Below are 17,648 nucleotides of genomic sequence, written 5' to 3'. Positions count from 1 at the left end.
CAACTATAAACATGCTATTGGTGATCAATCAATAACAAGTAATCACAGCTACACAAGTAGACAAGTTAATACAAGATATAACAAGTGTAAATCACATTCAATTCATATTATTTAGCCATAAGTTTCATCTACTCTCTAGATAAAGAAAATTAACTACTCATGAATGATTTAACAATCAAACTCACAAGTTTATTAATGCAAAACATCATAAAGTACAAGTACAAGAAAGATAAAAGAAAGCTTAGCCAATTAATGGTGAAGCCCTCCAATTTCTGCTATGCTCTTGTACAAGATGATTACAAGTGAAAATTCCAAATGTTTCTCCAAGGATTCCTAGCTAGAGAGAAACTAGTTACCAGAAGGAAGACTAGCTACGTATGGTTATGTCTTTCTTTTTCCTTGTGTCTCTGCATAAAAGGTGGTAGAAAGTCCTTTTCTCTCCCTTCATAATTTCCTCCACTCAGATTTTGTAAGAGAAGTCAAAGATATGATGTTTCCTTTTGTCTACAATTCATTTGGTCTTCTCTTTTGTTGCAGAAGCATGTGCCACCGATTTCTGTCTCTCAAAATAGTTGGAAAAGTTGTGAGAAAGGTAAAGAAAAACGGCTGTGCCACTTGCTGAAGAGAGAGACAGATCTGAGACTCGGATCCAAGAGGTGAAAATGGATCCGAGGACTTCCTATGTTGGATCTGAGGTCGGATCGTCTGACCTCGGATACATTGTTCCAGAAGTACAGACGAGAGTTCGGATCACTCTTTGATCTCACGGATTCGAGCTCGGATCCGTGCCATTGAATTTCCAGTTTTTTCACTTCTTTCCTTTTTCCTTCATTTTTGCTCCTAGTTTCTCTTGTACTTTATCCTCATGACGATTCTTACAATTTCTTCATCTCGTGCATGAATTTCATATATCCATATCTTTCATATTTTCACAAAATTAACACATTAATCCACTTATTTATTAAGTTTTGAACATTTAAATAATATTTAATCAATTATCACCAAAAAAGTTCAAATATGGCTTTAATCTTCTCAAAACATACCAAAAGTTCATACCACATTTATACAAAATATATGTTAAATATTCACTTATCAAATTCCCCTACACTTGAATCATTGCTTGTCCTCAAGCAATTACACACATAACTTATCACAATGATCCAAGAGATAAAACAATATATATACTTTTGTCAAATTTAATTCCTCAAAGCCTAGAAACCAATCATTGTGCCATTTCTCAGATTACACTAAATACTCATAATATTCAATAAATAAAAGTAATTAAACCTTAATTTCAACAAATTTAACTCAATCTCTCATTCTATCCTAATTCCACAAATAAGTAAATTACATAGTCAATTCTATGGCCTTCCTCATCCCATGACCATCAAAACTCAACAGTTGAGAGGGATTTATTCACACGTAATTTTACTTAAATAGTGAAAACGCCTTTTTACGCGAAAATCAACACTTTTAGGTGAAGATTCCCAGTTACTCAACATTTCACTTATTTAAATTGCTAAACATACTCTTAATTCCAATACTTTTTTACGCGAATGTCAACATTTGTAAATGCCAACCCCCGGTTACTCAGTATGCGAATCATTGGAGTAGAAAATATTATTATTATTTCTTTTTTTTTTAAATCTTCTTTTCCCTCTAAGCATAATCAAAGGAAGAATCTGGCATTGTCTTGACTATATCAATCACTTACTTATAAAATTAAGTAAAAATGAGAAATATCATTAAATATGCAAAATTCTAAGCATAATTTTTCTTATTTAACCGAATATACTTTCTAAAATGTAAAAATTCTAATTGCATAATAACTAATTCCAAGCAAAATGAAGACTAAACCTTCCCAAAATACATATAATATTTTATCCAATGGAAGAATTAGACACTTAAAATTGAATATTTTGGCCATTATTTGAAAGAATTGCAATGAAATATTGGAAAATATTTTAGAAAAATTTTGACAGAGTTTTCACATAAAAATGGACAAAACTCTCTGCAAACAACCTCAATTTCAAGAAAATTAACCTCATGATAATATTTGCAAATATAATTCCAACAGTTTTAAGCCATAGACAACTAAAATCATGCATTTCAAGACACAATCATCCATAAGATAAAGTAATCCCTCCCCCACACTTAAAATTCACAATATCCTCATTGTAGAGGAAGGTAAAAGAAACTGAAACTTCCCTCAAATAGGTGGTGATGCAATTTGAAGCTCTTAATCCTGACGATCATCCCAATTCTGGTCAAAGTGAAACAACAGGTACGAAAAAACATAAGTAGCACAAGATGATCCAAAAGTAAAATAAAATCTACAAAGTTTATCTTAACAGAAGAAAAGAAAAATAAAGAAATAAAAGATCAAATCCGCTAAGGAACTTCATGGCTGCTCGGAACGAGAGTCTACGGCCTCCTCGGCTCAATGAGGACCATGTAAGGTACCAATATGCTCCCCCTCATGATGAGGCGTTGGAGTGGGTGACCACCGGATACTGAAATGATCCTCAATCGCCCGAAGACAGCGATCATGTCTGTCGAGTCGCTCTGTCATCATCAGCTCCGTCTGGTCAATGTGCTCGACGACTCGTGTCTCCATACAGCAAATGGCATTGAGGAGCTCTTACCATTTGGAGCGCGGTGGAGGAGGTGGTCGCGGAACAGGAGGAGGAAGAGTCTGCTGTGCCTCCGACTCTTGAGTTTCCGCTTGTGGTTCAGTGTGAGGTGGAGGCTGAGCGGAAGTCGATGCTCCTCCAGTGTCCCAAATCAGAGCAGCTCCAAAATCCATAGGGATACTCAAAGATTTGAGTATCGAGGCACTGACCTCCTCGTCGGACCTAGTGACAATGGGCCGCTCGGTTCCAAGAGGAACCTTGAGCTTCTCAAAAAGAAGGGAGAGAAGGCGAGGAAACCCAAAGTAGGTTTCACTGGCCCTAATTTGAGCGGTGGTCCGCATATAGCTGATGATGATGCTAGGTAGTAGAATACCAGTTAGCTGCCCACCCAAACCATGCATCATCTTATCTAGGAAGTAGAGATCACTGTTGCGGAGTTCCCGTTTTCCATTTCTTTTTGGTACCACATTGAAGGCGAAGAGATAGAAGATCAAGTGGTACCTAGGCTCGAAGGAGTCGGCATATACGGTGAGCTTCTTTGAACTTTCTCGCTCACGGTATTGACCCTTTAAGCGTGCTACCGCTTCTCCCACTTGCCAAGGGTCACATGCCTTTAACTCCTTGGTCAACGTAACATCAACTCCTTCGTCTTTGAATTTGATGAATTTTCTCAATATATCCCGATTGATAGCCACTCTCTTGCCTCGAACCCAGGAGACGATGAGGTTGCCACTGTGACTCTGTTTGTTTTCCACATTGACGTAGAATTTCCGGACCAGATTGGGATAGTAATGCTTGGGCAATTGTAGTATATCCTCCCATCCGAGTCGCTTGAATGCCGTGAAAATTTTGTAATGATCGTCCACCTTCGGTGCCAGATGCTTCTCAATTATGATCTCCTTGTCCAATCCGGTTTCATACCACTGTTGATTTTCAAGCGAAGTGAATCGCATGGTATGATAGTTCGGAAGTGGCTCGTCACGGCTAGTGGAAGCTGTCTTACGCCTGGAGCGTGGAGGTGACTCAGGTGAAGGGGATTCCTCCACTGGTGACTCCTCGGGTAAAGGAGTTCGTTCCTCACTCGACGATGACAAAGGTGTGGGAATCCTAGTCCTTCTTGTGCGAGCCATGATGCCTGGATCAAAGACAAGATTCAACGCAAATTAGAAGCAATATAAACCGTATCAAACATGTTAAATAGAATTTAAGAAAACTTCGGCAGAGTTTTCCCTTGAAAAAGGGCTAAACTACCTGCCAAAATATACCCAAAAACAATCAGAGTTTCTACTTAAACCACTTCAAGTACGAATGCACATGTATAATCTCAATTTCAATCCACACTTTTAACAAATGGCATGAGTATTCCACTTTCAATTTTGAACATCATAGTTCAATTAGACTGTCAATAAAAAGTCCAATCTCTTGTGAATTGATGCATATACCAACGATAGAATATAATGTCAAAGTAAAAGGGACTATTAAAAAAAAAAATCAATTTCATTGCTTTCCTAATGTACATGGCATGTGTTTAAAGATTCTATCAAAAAAGTACACATCACTTGGTTATACACATTAGTACCAAAATATAACCTTATAATCTTCAATTGTTCATAATGAGTGCCAAATGTCTATAAAAATCATGAATGTTCAAGTAACAAGATTTAACCTGCTTAGATTGAGAAAAATGAATACAAGTATATCACTATAACATTTGTTTCTCAAATTTAAGCATGCTAGCAATTGTTACTAACATAAAGGAGTAAAAATACACTCATAGGATAGTAATCTCATTCATGAACAAGTTCATGTGCATTCAACTTAAATGTGAGAATAGAAATCTACCAATAATATCAACTCCACAATTTTCTCGAGACTACACATAAAAAAAATAGTTGTAACATCATATTCTAGTACAATGTAGCACATTTATAACAAGAAATTCCAACAAATATGCATTTATCACAATATGCCCAAAAACTAGAAAAATGTAAAATTAGAAATTATGGAATCTTAAAGAAAATTGCAAATTGATACCTCAAATGTATAGGAAGATGCTAGAGGATGATAATGATGAAAAATGAGGAAAAAACAAGTCCAAATTCACCCCCAAATTTGAAAAATTGAAGTGCGGCCCGAATTCTTTTGTGATGATTAAATTCCCTCGGATTGATGTTTTTTATTCGAAATTGTTGAGGGTTAATGCTCACAAGAGTATTTGGGATGCTTTTGTGGTAAAAGATCAGAGGATTAATGGACAAAATGGAAGATTGGTGAAGGAGGGTTAGGATTTCGGTGAGAAGAGGGAAAAGGAAAGCTGAAAAATGAGGAATCGAAGCCGCGGTTCTACTATATCCGCGAACCGATTCGAGCTCGAATCAGTTCTGGAAGCCCTCAGATCCGACAGAGCTCGGATCCGTCACTCCAGAAGTTCACCCGAGCCCTCGGATCCAACTGGATTTTGTTGGATCCGAACTCGGATCATAGGATCCGCGGTTGGATCCGTCTGGGTTTTTCGGATCCGAACTCGGATTTGTATTTATGAGATCCCGGTTAGCCTTTGATTTCAATATTATGTGATATTAAGGGCATTTTGTTCTATTTTGTACGAATTTAGTAGAAAAATCTAGTTTTCTTTTTGTATTGTGATAACTCGAGAAAAAATTACATGTATGTTATGAATTCTTTTATTTTAATTGCTTAGATATTAGAAAATTACATGTAACAAATGAATGGTTAAAATAAATGCATAATTGAATTTCTATAACAGATTAAATCCTAGCTACAAATCCACTCTTACTACCCGAGCTTTAGGTTCCAATTTGATGCTCATTCACCTAGCAAAATATGCTAGAAAACTTGTGGGGAGCAAAGATGACACCCGTTTAAGATTCAAGAACCAAACAATGAATACAGAAATTGCACTTCGGCCCTTTACTATATTTAGCCAAAAAAAAAAAGAAGCCAAAAATCTTACTCCAATTCTGGTCATCTTGGCCGAGAATACCAAGGCTGGAAAGCTTTGAATCTTCATGATTTTTGCCAAGCCAAAGCATGACAAAGCGGGTAGGAACACTTGTCAATTTTCCAAGCCATTGAGTTGGCAAAACTCTAATCCTTGTCATGCTAGCTTAGGCTGCTATAAATACCAGACATCCAGGCTTAGTAAACCCTTTGGCAATCTTCTTATCTTCACCGAAACTAGCAAGAAACTATCAGCTCACTTACTACAAAAATTGCACACAAAGCCGGCCAAAACCAATTCTGTTGAGAGCCGATTAAGCTGGATTTTTGTTGCACATCTGGTGGAATTTTTCTTGCACTTTACTGCCCCTTTTATTAAAAGGTACCATGAGCTATACACCTATTTCGTTTATAATTCATTTAAGCATCTTATATATTTCGAAAATCCTATTATAAACATGCATATGAGCAGTTCGTGATTTTCCACCTTTGTAGTTCAATTTCTATGCCAATTTTATGATGATTCTTGCCTGAATTTTGGCTATATATGTTTGCTATGCATGCTGGATACTATGTGTACTTGTTTGATTGATAAGCTCTTGAGCAACCAAGACTAATTTGGGAATCAAAAAATGGAACCATATGCCACAAACTCAGTTTCTTTGGATGAAACAGTGGCCTGAAGTCAGTTTTGGTAGAGCGACTATATCTTGGGCTAAAAAACTCGGATTGGGATGCCGTTTGTAGCGTTAGAAACTAGCTTCACAGAACTATCTCTGGTATTAAAATCATTCCCAAATTCATTCCCTATAAATACCAGTAAATCGGCAAAGTTTGCTGTTTTTTTTTTCGGAACCTGTTTTGCTGGACCAGTTGAGCAGCCTGTTTGCAACGAATTTTGACCCAACTCTGATCAGAATTTGAACCTGATCCCTTCGGAAATATTGTAGCTTCTTAAGTGCTTGTTGTGCCTACAAAATTTCAGGTCAAACGGAGGTGTGTAGGCTGAGTTATAGCCGAAACCCTCACTTAGCTTTCAATTCTGGTTTGACCACGTTTTATAGATTAGCTTCTGACCATGCTCAGTTCGCATGGATAATGATGAAACTGGGTGGTGGTGTCTTCATAAGAACTGTATAACTCTGTTTCAGATTCAAAACGGTATAAAGTACGTCCAAATCCGAGTTTCGTAGCTCCAGTTGTAGCCAAAACAAGATCGTGTGTCAGAACTGCCTGGAACACTGGGCAGTTCTGATAGGTACTTTGGCACCCACTTTTCGTTCAGTTCTGAGTTGATCCAAGTCTTGGCCTAAACATAAAAGTTTTACCCTTATGTCTTAGCTTTCCAATGCCTTTGGAATTTCTTGATTTGGGTCTGTGAGTTGTGAGTTATGATTCTTCCACTAGACCCTATCTGTCATCTAAACGTGCGAACTCCTGGCACATTGTTTCATACTTAAGACCTGATTCCGTTCAGAACTGGATTGAGGTGTCTTCATGAAAGTTATAGCTTTTCTCCTTAGCTTCACGACGGTATCTCATAAGCCTCGATCCAACAATCGTAACCTACATTGTGTTCAAAACAGTTCTTGACGCCAAAACGGACAAGTTGCCGTTTCCGTTTCCGTTTCCATTTCCATTTCCGTTTTCCATTTCCGCGCGCGCATGGGTCGCATTTGCTGTTTTCCTTATTCGTATGCATTTGGATACCTGTTTGAGCAATGTTATGACTCAACCTTCTGTCACAGACGGTAACGAAGTGCTCGGAGACGGTGGGACCCACTGACGGTTGAGTTTGACCAAGTGCCGTTTTTGTCTACTTTTGTACTCTAAGTAAGTAATTGGGACGTTTATGAGTTAAATGTCACCAATATGAATTGTGTGTGATATAAGGGTGCTTAGGTGAGCGTGTACTTTATCTCACTCGACCTAAACTCTAATTTGTATTTGCAATAGATATGAATTATGATATATGAACTGTGTTGGGACTGAATCCCTGAAGCATGTGGCTTGGGATGACCTTTTGTGTGTGTGTGATGTGGAACAATGAGTGGGCCCGATCTAAAGGCGAGACAGACTATTCGAGCCAGTTAGGGCTTGGTCGAAGTTAGTCCAAGCTATCCTTAAGATCACCAATTTTGTGAATACAATTCGAATACGATTCGAAGCTCGAGCCATTTGTGTGTGTGTGGATACTGGCCAGCGTGGGCGTAAGGTGGTCGGAGAAAGAAAGCGGAGTTCTACGGACCATTCCTTGTGGTCGACGGAGGGTCGACAGGTGATCACGCGTGGCGAATGACTTGGCTTTGGAGCCAATCCGTTTCCTTGAATTGTTTTGTTACTTTTGCTTTTATTTTGATGTATTTGTGGCATAAATGTCTGACTTGATGCAAAATTACCATTTTGCCCCTGCTTGCTTACTAAGCTTTAAGCTTACTCGTTTTTCTTTGTTATTTCCTTAACAGGGGTCGTACGCGGGGATCACACTTCACGAGAGTTATAACCCTAGAATTTACCTTTGAAATTATACTAGTTGGACTTTCTAGGATGTTTTTCTTTATTCTCACAGTTACGGTTAGGACTCTGCGTAAGATCCACTTTGTGGTTTTAGTCTTCGCTTTTGTGTGATGTAGTGGACTGGAATGTCCCTTTTGAAGATTTACATATTGTAAATGGTATTTTTTGAAAATGTATAAATGCAAATAGTATCTTTTGGTATTTTGTTTCTTTTATTGGACAAATTTATGATTGGAGATGTACTTAAGAGTGAATGTTCAGTTGTCCAATAGTAATGTTATCTCTGAAGGTAATGTGAGTGAGTGATTCCTGGCGCGAGTTAGGCAGGCGATCCGCCAAACCCTTTGGTACGCTTCTGGGTGCAGTGGGGTTGTCATAGGTGGTATCAGAGCGCCTAAGTTAAAGGACTTGGGTAATCGAGGCATATGCGATAGACACTAGGCAGATTTGATTCGTTTAAGATGAACGCTATATTTTAAGCTGAAATGCCAGCGACCTATGGATTGGGGTAATTCGAGTGGTACGAGACCCAACAAGATGGGACCCGGACCGGGACTGAGACCTCCAAGCGTGTGGGGCCCGGTGAACCGGGTAGCGCGTAGACGGGTGATTCGTTACCAGAAGAAGCCGGGGGAGCCCTACACTCTATATTCACCCTTTGGTTGGATGTCACACCGACCTTGTGAGTGTCGTCTCACCTATGGCTACCCAGATGAGGTCGTCCTGGCGGTGGACGACGAGAGACGCCGCCTGAGGAAGACAGTTGATCGCCTGACCAGGCAGCTTGATGAGACCAAGGGAGTGACCTACGGCCAGGCTATACACCTTAGAGAGATGGAGCGGAACCTTAGGGATGAGGAGGAGAGAACGGATTCCCTCCGTCGTCAGTTACACGACACGCACCAGCACCTCTTCGCCATGAAGAGGCAGCTACGGGAGCGGGTCCGGGGCGTGATAGCCGACTGTGAGATTGTGCTAGATGTGGTCACGGAGGCGCCACCCAGTGCCACCGGCCCAGAGCCGATGGAGGATGCCGATACTTTGGGCTCGGTTGGGGATTGGGCCCCTAGGGGAGACGCTTTAGAGCCGCCTATGTGACTCTTATTCTACTTATCCATCTTTTGTATCTGGATTTGATCTGCTAGTTTTTGGGAGCCGAGGTGCTCTTGTATATAATGGGTTTTGCCCCGACCGGATGTTGGGTAACTTGTATAGTTTTGGCGTGCATTTGTATATGTGTGTACATATTGTTTTGGCTGGTATATATAAGCGTTTGCTTTCCGTTTTACGAAATATTTTGTGTTTCATGTTTTTTGTAATTCATTTCTATTTTTTCTTTTAGCTTTTTAAACTTAAAAATGGACTCCGGTAGTTGAGGTCGAGGTAGGGGGCGAGGTCGAGACCTCGAGAGAGAAAACGAACCTGAAAATAACCAAGTAGCTACAGCCATCCAGCGAATGGCTGATTTACTTGAGCAAATGGTCGCCCAACAGGGCCAGAGTCAAGGAAATAACTCCGAAAATCCTGGGAGTAGTAGGGGGAACCATGAGGGGGAGGACCGCGCTTTAGAGCGATTTCAAAAATTTGCACCCCCTAAATTCATAGGAGGACCCAACCCTGATGTGGCGGAGGGCTGGCTGGAGCGTATGCTGGATATTTTTGCCGCCTTGGGATATATGGAGGAGCGGCAAGTATCGTTCGCTACCTTTCAATTCGAAGGGCCAACTCGGGCGTGGTGCAATGTGATAAAAACCAAATGGGAACGAGAGCGGACCCCCTGGACCTGGATTAACTTTACCAGGGAATTTAATGATAAACATCTTCCGCCGATGGTACAAGAGAGACGGGAGGACGATTTCATTCGCCTGCGCCAAGGGGCGTTAAGTGTTGCGGAATACGAGACCCAATTCACTAAATTGTCTCGTTTTGCTCCGGATTTGGTGTCAACGGGGCAAAAGCGGATCCGCCGCTTTGTTCAAGGGTTGAACGTTGAGATCCAAGAGGCGTTGGCGGCCGCTCAGTTAGATACTTTTAATCAGGCGTTAGAAAAAGCGCAGAGAATTGAGACAGCCCAGGGTCAAGTAAAGGCATTTCATGATAGAAAGAGAAGGCAGCCGGGCATCGGAAACTTTAATGCTGGACAAAGCTCGAGGAATGAGCCGCCCACTAAAATGGGTAGGGGAGCAGGAGGTCCACGACCGGCGGGGACTTCAAACCAAGGAAATGCCGGAAGGGGACAAGCGGGGCGAGGGCCCCAGAGGGGTGGCCAAAGAGGAGTGGCGACTACAGGAACGAGACAGACCTGTAGTTTTTGCGGAAGCAATCATACCGTCGATAATTGCTGGAAAAATAGCGCGGTCAGGAGATGCTTTAAGTGTGGCAGTACGGAGCACCTGATTGCACAATGCCCGAATATGCAGACCGAAGGAAGCACTTCTCGGGCAGAAGGGACTACGTCAAAACCAGCAAATGTAGCAGGGAACCGACCGAAAGTGCCTGCGCGAATTTATGCCATGGACCATCAGGAGGTGACTGACCCTTCGGCAGTCATCGAAGGTACACTTTCTATATTTCGGCGTACTGCAAATGTATTAATAGATCCTGGTGCTACCCATTCTTTTGTGAGTCCTGCATTCATGGCACGAATAGATATTAAAGCAGAAAAGTTGCCATATGATTTAGACATAAAAACTCCCATTACCAACAAAAGCATCCTTGCCAATATGATGTACAAAGGCTGTGACGTGTGGATAGGGGAACGAAAGTTATCGGTGGATTTAATAGAATTAGCACTTAAGGGGTACGATCTTATATTAGGTATGGATTGGCTAGTTAAGTATCATGCACGCTTAGACTGCAGTACGAAAAAGGTTGATTTTCACATACCGGGTGAGCCTACATTGCAATTAGATGTACGAGGGAAGTTAGCCTCCACCACTCTTATTTCTGGGATTCGGGCCCGGAAATTGCTAAGTAAGGGTGCCCGAGGGTTTTTGGCCACGTTGATTAATATCCCAGGAGAGCAATTAAAAGTAGAAAATGTGCCGGTGGTGTGTGAGTTTCCTGAGATGTTTCCCGAAGAGTTGACCTCACTACCGCCGGAAAGAGAAATCGAATTTAAGGTTGATCTGCACCCAGGGGCGGAACCAATATCAAAAACCCCTTACCGCATGGCTCCTGCGGAACTGAAGGAATTAAAAATACAGTTACAGGAATTATTGGATCGAGGATTTATTCAGGAAAGTGAAATTCCTTGGGGAGCCCCGGTACTATTCGTAAAGAAAAAGGATGGAGGTTTACGGATGTGCATTGATTACCGGGGACTAAATAATCTCACAATTAAGAACAAATATCCCCTGCCACTGATTGATGAATTATTTGACCAACTGCAGGGTGCAATTGTATTTTCTAAACTGGACCTTCGACAGGAATATTACCAATTAAGGATCCGAAAGGAGGACATCCCTAAGACCACGTTTAATTCGCGGTACGGGCATTTTGAATTCGCAGTCATGCCCTTTGGATTGACGAATGTTCCAGCTGCATTTATGAATTTAATGCACCGAGTCTTCAAACCTTACCTAGACCAATTTGTTGTGGTGTTTATTGATGATATTCTGGTCTACTCGAAGACTCGTGAGGATCATGAACGACATTTGAGCTTAGTGCTACAGACTCTTAAGGAGAACCAATTATATGCTAAATTTAGTAAGTGCGAGTTCTGGCTGGACAAGATGTCTTTTCTTGGACACGTGATTTCAAAGGATGGAATAGCGGTGGACCCCGCTAAAGTGAAAGCCGTCACAGAATGGAACCGACCTAAGAACCCAACTGAAGTTAGAAGTTTCTTAGGGCTTGCCGGATACTATCGCCGCTTCATAAAAGATTTTTCTAAGATAGTTGGACCTCTGACGGACTTGACTAAGATTCACAACCAATTCATCTGGACTTCCAAGTGCGAGGCCAGTTTTCAAGAGTTAAAAGGGCGATTAACTTCTGCACCAATTCTTACTTTGCCCAATGGGAAAGACAGTTTTGTAGTATATACGGATGCGTCTCGGATGGGCTTGGGATGTGCACTTATGCAAAATGGACAAGTGATAGCCTATGCATCCCGGAAATTGAAACCCCATGAGCAAAACTACCCGACTCACGACTTGGAATTGGTGGCAGTGGTATTTGCTCTTCAGAAGTGGCGACATTATTTATATACCGACCATAAGAGTCTCAAGTATTTATTTTCGCAGAAAGAGCTGAATTTGAGGCAGCGTAGGTGGATGGAGTTCTTAGAGGATTATGACTGCACCATTAAGTACCATCCAGGTAAGGTTAATGTAGTAACTGATGCCCTTAGCCGAAAAGCTCAGGTATCTAGTCTACAGGTGAAAGAGTGGGAGCTACTAAGAAAAGCTAGAGAATGGAATCCTCAACTTAAGCCACACAAAGTGTTGTTTAGTAATATTCAGGTGATTTCCACGCTATTGCCTAGGATAAAGGAGGCTCAGAAGAAGGACCCCCAGGTGCAGAAGTGGAAAGACAAAATCGAGAAAGGGATGATACCCGACTTTAATGTGGGTTTGGATGGGATGTTAAGGTATAGAAATCGATTGGTTATACCCCAGGATACGGATATCAAGAAAGAGCTATTGGAAGAAGCTCACTGCTCGCGATACACAGTACATCCTGGTACGACGAAAATATATCAAGATTTGAAGAGTTTGTACTGGTGGGAGGGCATGAAAAATGAGATTGCTCAGTTTGTGCAAACATGTCTAACCTGTCAGCAAATAAAAGTTGAGCACCAAAAACCATCAAGTTTGCTCCAACCGTTAGAAGTGCCGGAGTGGAAAAGGGAGCACATTACTATGGATTTTATATCCGGTTTACCGCGAGCACAAAAGAAGCATGATGTCATTTGGGTAATTGTAGACCGCTTGACCAAATCAGCTCATTTCTTACCCGTGAGCATGAAGTATACCCTAGAGAAACTAGCTCAACTATATATGGATGAAATTATACGACTACATGGCGTGCCAGTGAGTATAGTTTCAGATCGAGACCCACGGTTCGTGTTACGGTTCTGGCAAAGGATGCAAGAGGCTTTAGACTCTAAACTTAATCTAAGTACAACTTACCATCCTCAGACAGATGGACAATCGGAGCGAACGATACAAACTCTTGAGGATATGCTCCGAACGTGTGTAATGGACTTTGGGGAAAATTGGAGCCAACACCTCACATTGATAGAATTCGCATACAATAATAGTTACCACTCCTCCATACAAATGGCACCGTATGAAGCACTATATGGACGTAAGCGTCGCTCACCGATCTTTTGGGTTGAAGTCGGCGAAAGAAAGATCTTGGATTTGACTACGGTGCCATGGATAGAAGAAGCAGTAGAGAAAGTTAAAATTATTCGCCAGAGAATGCAGACGGCTCAGAGTCGGCAGAAGAGTTACGCCGATCACCGAAGAAAGGATCTGGAGTTCGAAGAGGGAGACATGGTATTTCTCAAGGTAACACCACTCCGAGGAACGATTGCGGCCAAGAAAGGGAAGAAGTTGAAGCCTCGATATCAGTTAGAGTTACCTGTTAAAATGTCCCGAATCCACAATGTCTTTCACGTCTCGTTATTGAAGAAGTATTATTCAGATCCTGCACACATCCTACACACAGAGGACGTCGAGTTAGACGAAACTCTCACCTATGGAGAGCAGCCGGTACAAATTTTGGATCGAAAGGTGAAAGAACTAAGAAATAAATGGATATCTTTGGTAAAGATTTTATGAAAAAATCATGATGTGGAGGAAGCCACCTGGGAAGTGGAGGAAGACATGCAGAAGGAATATCCTTCTTTGTTCACAAACAAAGGTATTAATTTCGAGAACGAAATTGCTCTAAGAAGGGGAGGTTATGAGATCCCGGTTAGTCTTTGATTTCAATATTATGTGATATTAAGGGCATTTTGTTCTATTTTGTACGAATTTAGCAGAAAAATATAGTTTTCTTTTTGTATTGTGATAACTCGAGAAAAAATTACATGTATGATATGAATTCTTTTATTTTAATTGCTTAGATATTAGAAAATTACATGTAACAAATGAATGGTTAAAATAAATGCATAATTGAATTTCTATAACAGATTGAAAATTTAAACACCACTTGAGTTATGCAAAATCCTAGCTACAAATCCACTCTTACTACCCGAGCTTTAGGTTCCAATTTGATGCTCATTCACCTAGCAAAATATGTTAGAAAACTTGTGGGGAGCAAAGATGACACCCGTTTAAGATTCAAGGACCAAACAATGAATACCGAAATTGCACTTCGGCCCTTTACTATATTTAGCCAAAAAAAAAAAGAAGCCAAAAATCTTACTCCAATTCTGGTCATCTTGGCCGAGAATACCAAGGCTGGAAAGCCTTGAATCTTCATGATTTTTGCCAAGCCAAAGCATGACAAAGCGGGTAGGAACACTTGTCAATTTTCCAAGCCATTGAGTTGGCAAAACTCTAATCCTTGTCATGCTAGCTTAGGCTGCTATAAATACCAGACATCCAGGCTTAGTAAACCCTTTGGCAATCTTCTTATCTTCACCGAAACTAGCAAGAAACTATCAGCTCACTTACTACAAAAATTGCACACAAAGCTGGCCAAAACCAATTCTGTTGAGAGCCGATTAAGCTGGATTTTTGCTGCACATCTGGTGGAATTTTTCTTGCACTTTACTTCCCCTTTTATTAAAAGGTACCATGAGCTATACACCTATTTCGTTTATAATTCATTTAAGCATCTTATATATTTCGAAAATCCTATTATAAACATGCATATGAGCAGTTCGTGATTTTCCAGCTTTGTAGTTCAATTTCTATGCCAATTTTATGATGATTCTTGCCTGAATTTTGGCTATATATGTTTGCTATGCATGCTGGATACTATGTGTACTTGTTTGATTGATAAGCTCTTGAGCAACCAAGACTAATTTGGGAATCAAAAAATGGAACCATATGCCACAAACTCAGTTTCTTTGGATGAAACAGTGGCCTGAAGTCAGTTTTGGTAGAGCGACTATATCTTGGGCTAAAAAACTCGGATTGGGATGCCGTTTGTAGCGTTAGAAACTAGCTTCACAGAACTATCTCTGGTATTAAAATCAGTCCCAAATTCATTCCCTATAAATACCAGTAAATCGGCAAAGTTTACTGTTTTTTTTTTCGGAACCTGTTTTGCTGGACCAGTTGAGCAGCCTGTTTGCAACGAATTTTGACCCAACTCTGATCAGAATTTGAACCTGAGCCCTTCAGAAAAATTGTAGCTTATTAAGTCCTTGTTGTGCCTACAAAATTTCAGGTCAAACGGAGGTGTGTAGGCTGAGTTATAGCCGAAACCCTCACTTAGCTTTCAATTCTGGTTTGACCACGTTTTATAGATTAGCTTCTGACCATGCTCAGTTCGCATGGATAATGATGAAACTGGGTGGTGGTGTCTTCATAAGAACTGTAGAACTCTGTTTCAGATTCAAAACGGTATAAAGTACGTCCAAATCCGAGTTTCGTAGCTCCAGTTGTAGCCAAAACAAGATCGTGTGTCAGAACTGCCTGGAACACTGGGCAATTCTGACAGGTACTTCGGCACCAAGTTTTCGTTCGGTTCTGAGTTGATCCAAGTCTTGACCAAAACATAAAGGTTTTAGCCATATGTCTTAGCTTTCCAATGCCTTTAGAATTTCTTGATTTGGATCTGTGAGTTGTGAGTTATAGTTCTTCCACTAGACCCTGTCTGTCATCTAAACGTGCGAACTCCTGGCACGTTGTTTCATACTTATGACCTGATTCCGTTCAGAACTGGATTGAGATGTTTTCATGAAAGTTATAGATTTTCTCCTTCGTTTCGCGACGGTATCTCATACGCCTCGATCCAACAATCGTAACCTACATTGTGTTCAAAACAGTTCTTGACGCCAAAATGGACAAGTTGCCGTTTCCGTTTCCGTTTCCATTTCCGTTTCCATTTTCCATTTCCGCGCGCGCATGGGTCGCATTTGCTGTTTTCCTTATTCGTATGCATTTGGATACCTGTTTGAGCAATGTTATGACTCAACCTTCTGTCACAGACGGTAACGAAGTGCTCGGAGACGGTGGAACCCACTGACGGTTGAGTTTGACCAAGTGCCGTTTTTGTCTACTTTTGTACTCTAAGTAAGTAATTGGGACGTTTATGTGTTAAATGTCACCAATATGAATTGTGTGTGATATAAGGGTGCTTAGGTGAGCGTGTACTTTATCTCACTCGACCTAAACTCTAATTTGTATTTGCAATAGATATGAATTATGATATATGAACTGTGTTGGGACTGAATCCCTGAAGCATGTGGCTTGGGATGACCTTTTGTGTGTGTGTGATGTGGAACTATGAGTGGGCCCGATCTAAAGGCTAGACAGACTATTCGAGCCAGTTAGGGCTTGGTCGAAGTTAGTCCAAGCTATCCTTAAGATCACCAATTTTGTGAATACAATTCGAATAAGATTCGAAGCTCGAGCCATTTGTGTGTGTGTGGATACTGGCCAGCGTGGGCGTAAGGTGGTCGGAGGAAGAAAGCGGAGTTCTACGGACCATTCCTTGTGGTCGATGGAGGGTCGACAGGTGATCACGCGTGGCGAATGACTTGGCTTTGGAGTCAATCCGTATCCTTGAATTGTTTTGTTACTTTTGCTTTTATTTTGATGTATTTGTGGCATAAATGTCTGACTTGATGCAAAATTACCATTTTGCCCCTGCTTGCTTACTAAGCTTTAAGCTTACCCGTTTTTCTTTGTTATTTCCTTAACAGGGGTCGTACGCGGGGATCACACTTCACGAGAGTTATAACCCTAGAATTTACCTTTGAAATTATACTAGTTGGACTTACTAGGATGTTTTTCTTTATTCTCACAGTTAGGGTTAGGACTCTACGTAAGATCCACTTTGTGGTTTTAGTCTTCGCTTTTGTGTGATGTAGTGGACTGAAATGTCCCTTTTGAAGATGTACATATTGTAAATGGTACTTTTTGGAGATGTATAAATGTGAATAGTATCTTTTGGTATTTTATTTCTTTTATTGGACAAATTTATGATTGGAGATGTACTTAAGAGTGAATGTTCAGTTGTCCAATAGTAATGTTATTTCTGAAGGTAATGTGAGTGAGCGAGTCCTAGCGCGAGTTAGGCAGGCGATCCGCCAAACCCTTTGGTACGCCTCTGGGTGCGGTGGGGTCGTCACAGTATTTCTCTGCACTAATTGCAGAAACTGTAATTTTTCAAACTTTTTCTCCCTTTTCCGGCCAATTCCAAATCACACATTGGACAAATTTTTATCAATTTCAATCTCCCACACACATGTAATATACCATAAACACAATGTCCAACCTCTCAAAATACATCAAACACATCTTCATTGAAAATCGAGGGGTGAGGTTCTTTGATCATTTTTGCACTTTTACACCAAAATGGTATTTTGGGCACTAAATGCACATTAAATGAGTGCATGAGCATTTA

At 40.8% G+C, this 17,648-nt stretch overlaps 2 long non-coding RNA genes across 2 annotated transcripts; both read left to right on the top strand.

Moving 5' to 3' along the window:
• The first annotated feature begins 5,821 nt into the window (after window positions 1-5,821).
• Window positions 5,822-8,380, top strand: LOC140014899 (uncharacterized). Its single transcript, XR_011821632.1, has 3 exons — window positions 5,822-5,976; window positions 7,343-7,427; window positions 8,060-8,380. It is a non-coding gene; the product is annotated as an uncharacterized lncRNA (long non-coding RNA).
• Window positions 8,381-14,694: 6,314 nt separating this feature from the next.
• LOC140014821 (uncharacterized) lies at window positions 14,695-17,197 on the top strand. The gene is made up of 3 exons (XR_011821520.1): window positions 14,695-14,861; window positions 16,228-16,312; window positions 16,945-17,197. It is a non-coding gene; the product is annotated as an uncharacterized lncRNA (long non-coding RNA).
• The last annotated feature ends 451 nt before the right edge of the window (window positions 17,198-17,648 follow it).

This window comes from Coffea arabica, chromosome 9e (assembly GCF_036785885.1).
Source record: "Coffea arabica cultivar ET-39 chromosome 9e, Coffea Arabica ET-39 HiFi, whole genome shotgun sequence".
In the NCBI taxonomy this organism is placed as follows: Eukaryota; Viridiplantae; Streptophyta; class Magnoliopsida; order Gentianales; family Rubiaceae; genus Coffea; species Coffea arabica.
The sequence above is the reverse complement of the archived record's forward strand: the minus strand, read 5'-3'. Positions and strand labels throughout refer to the sequence as shown.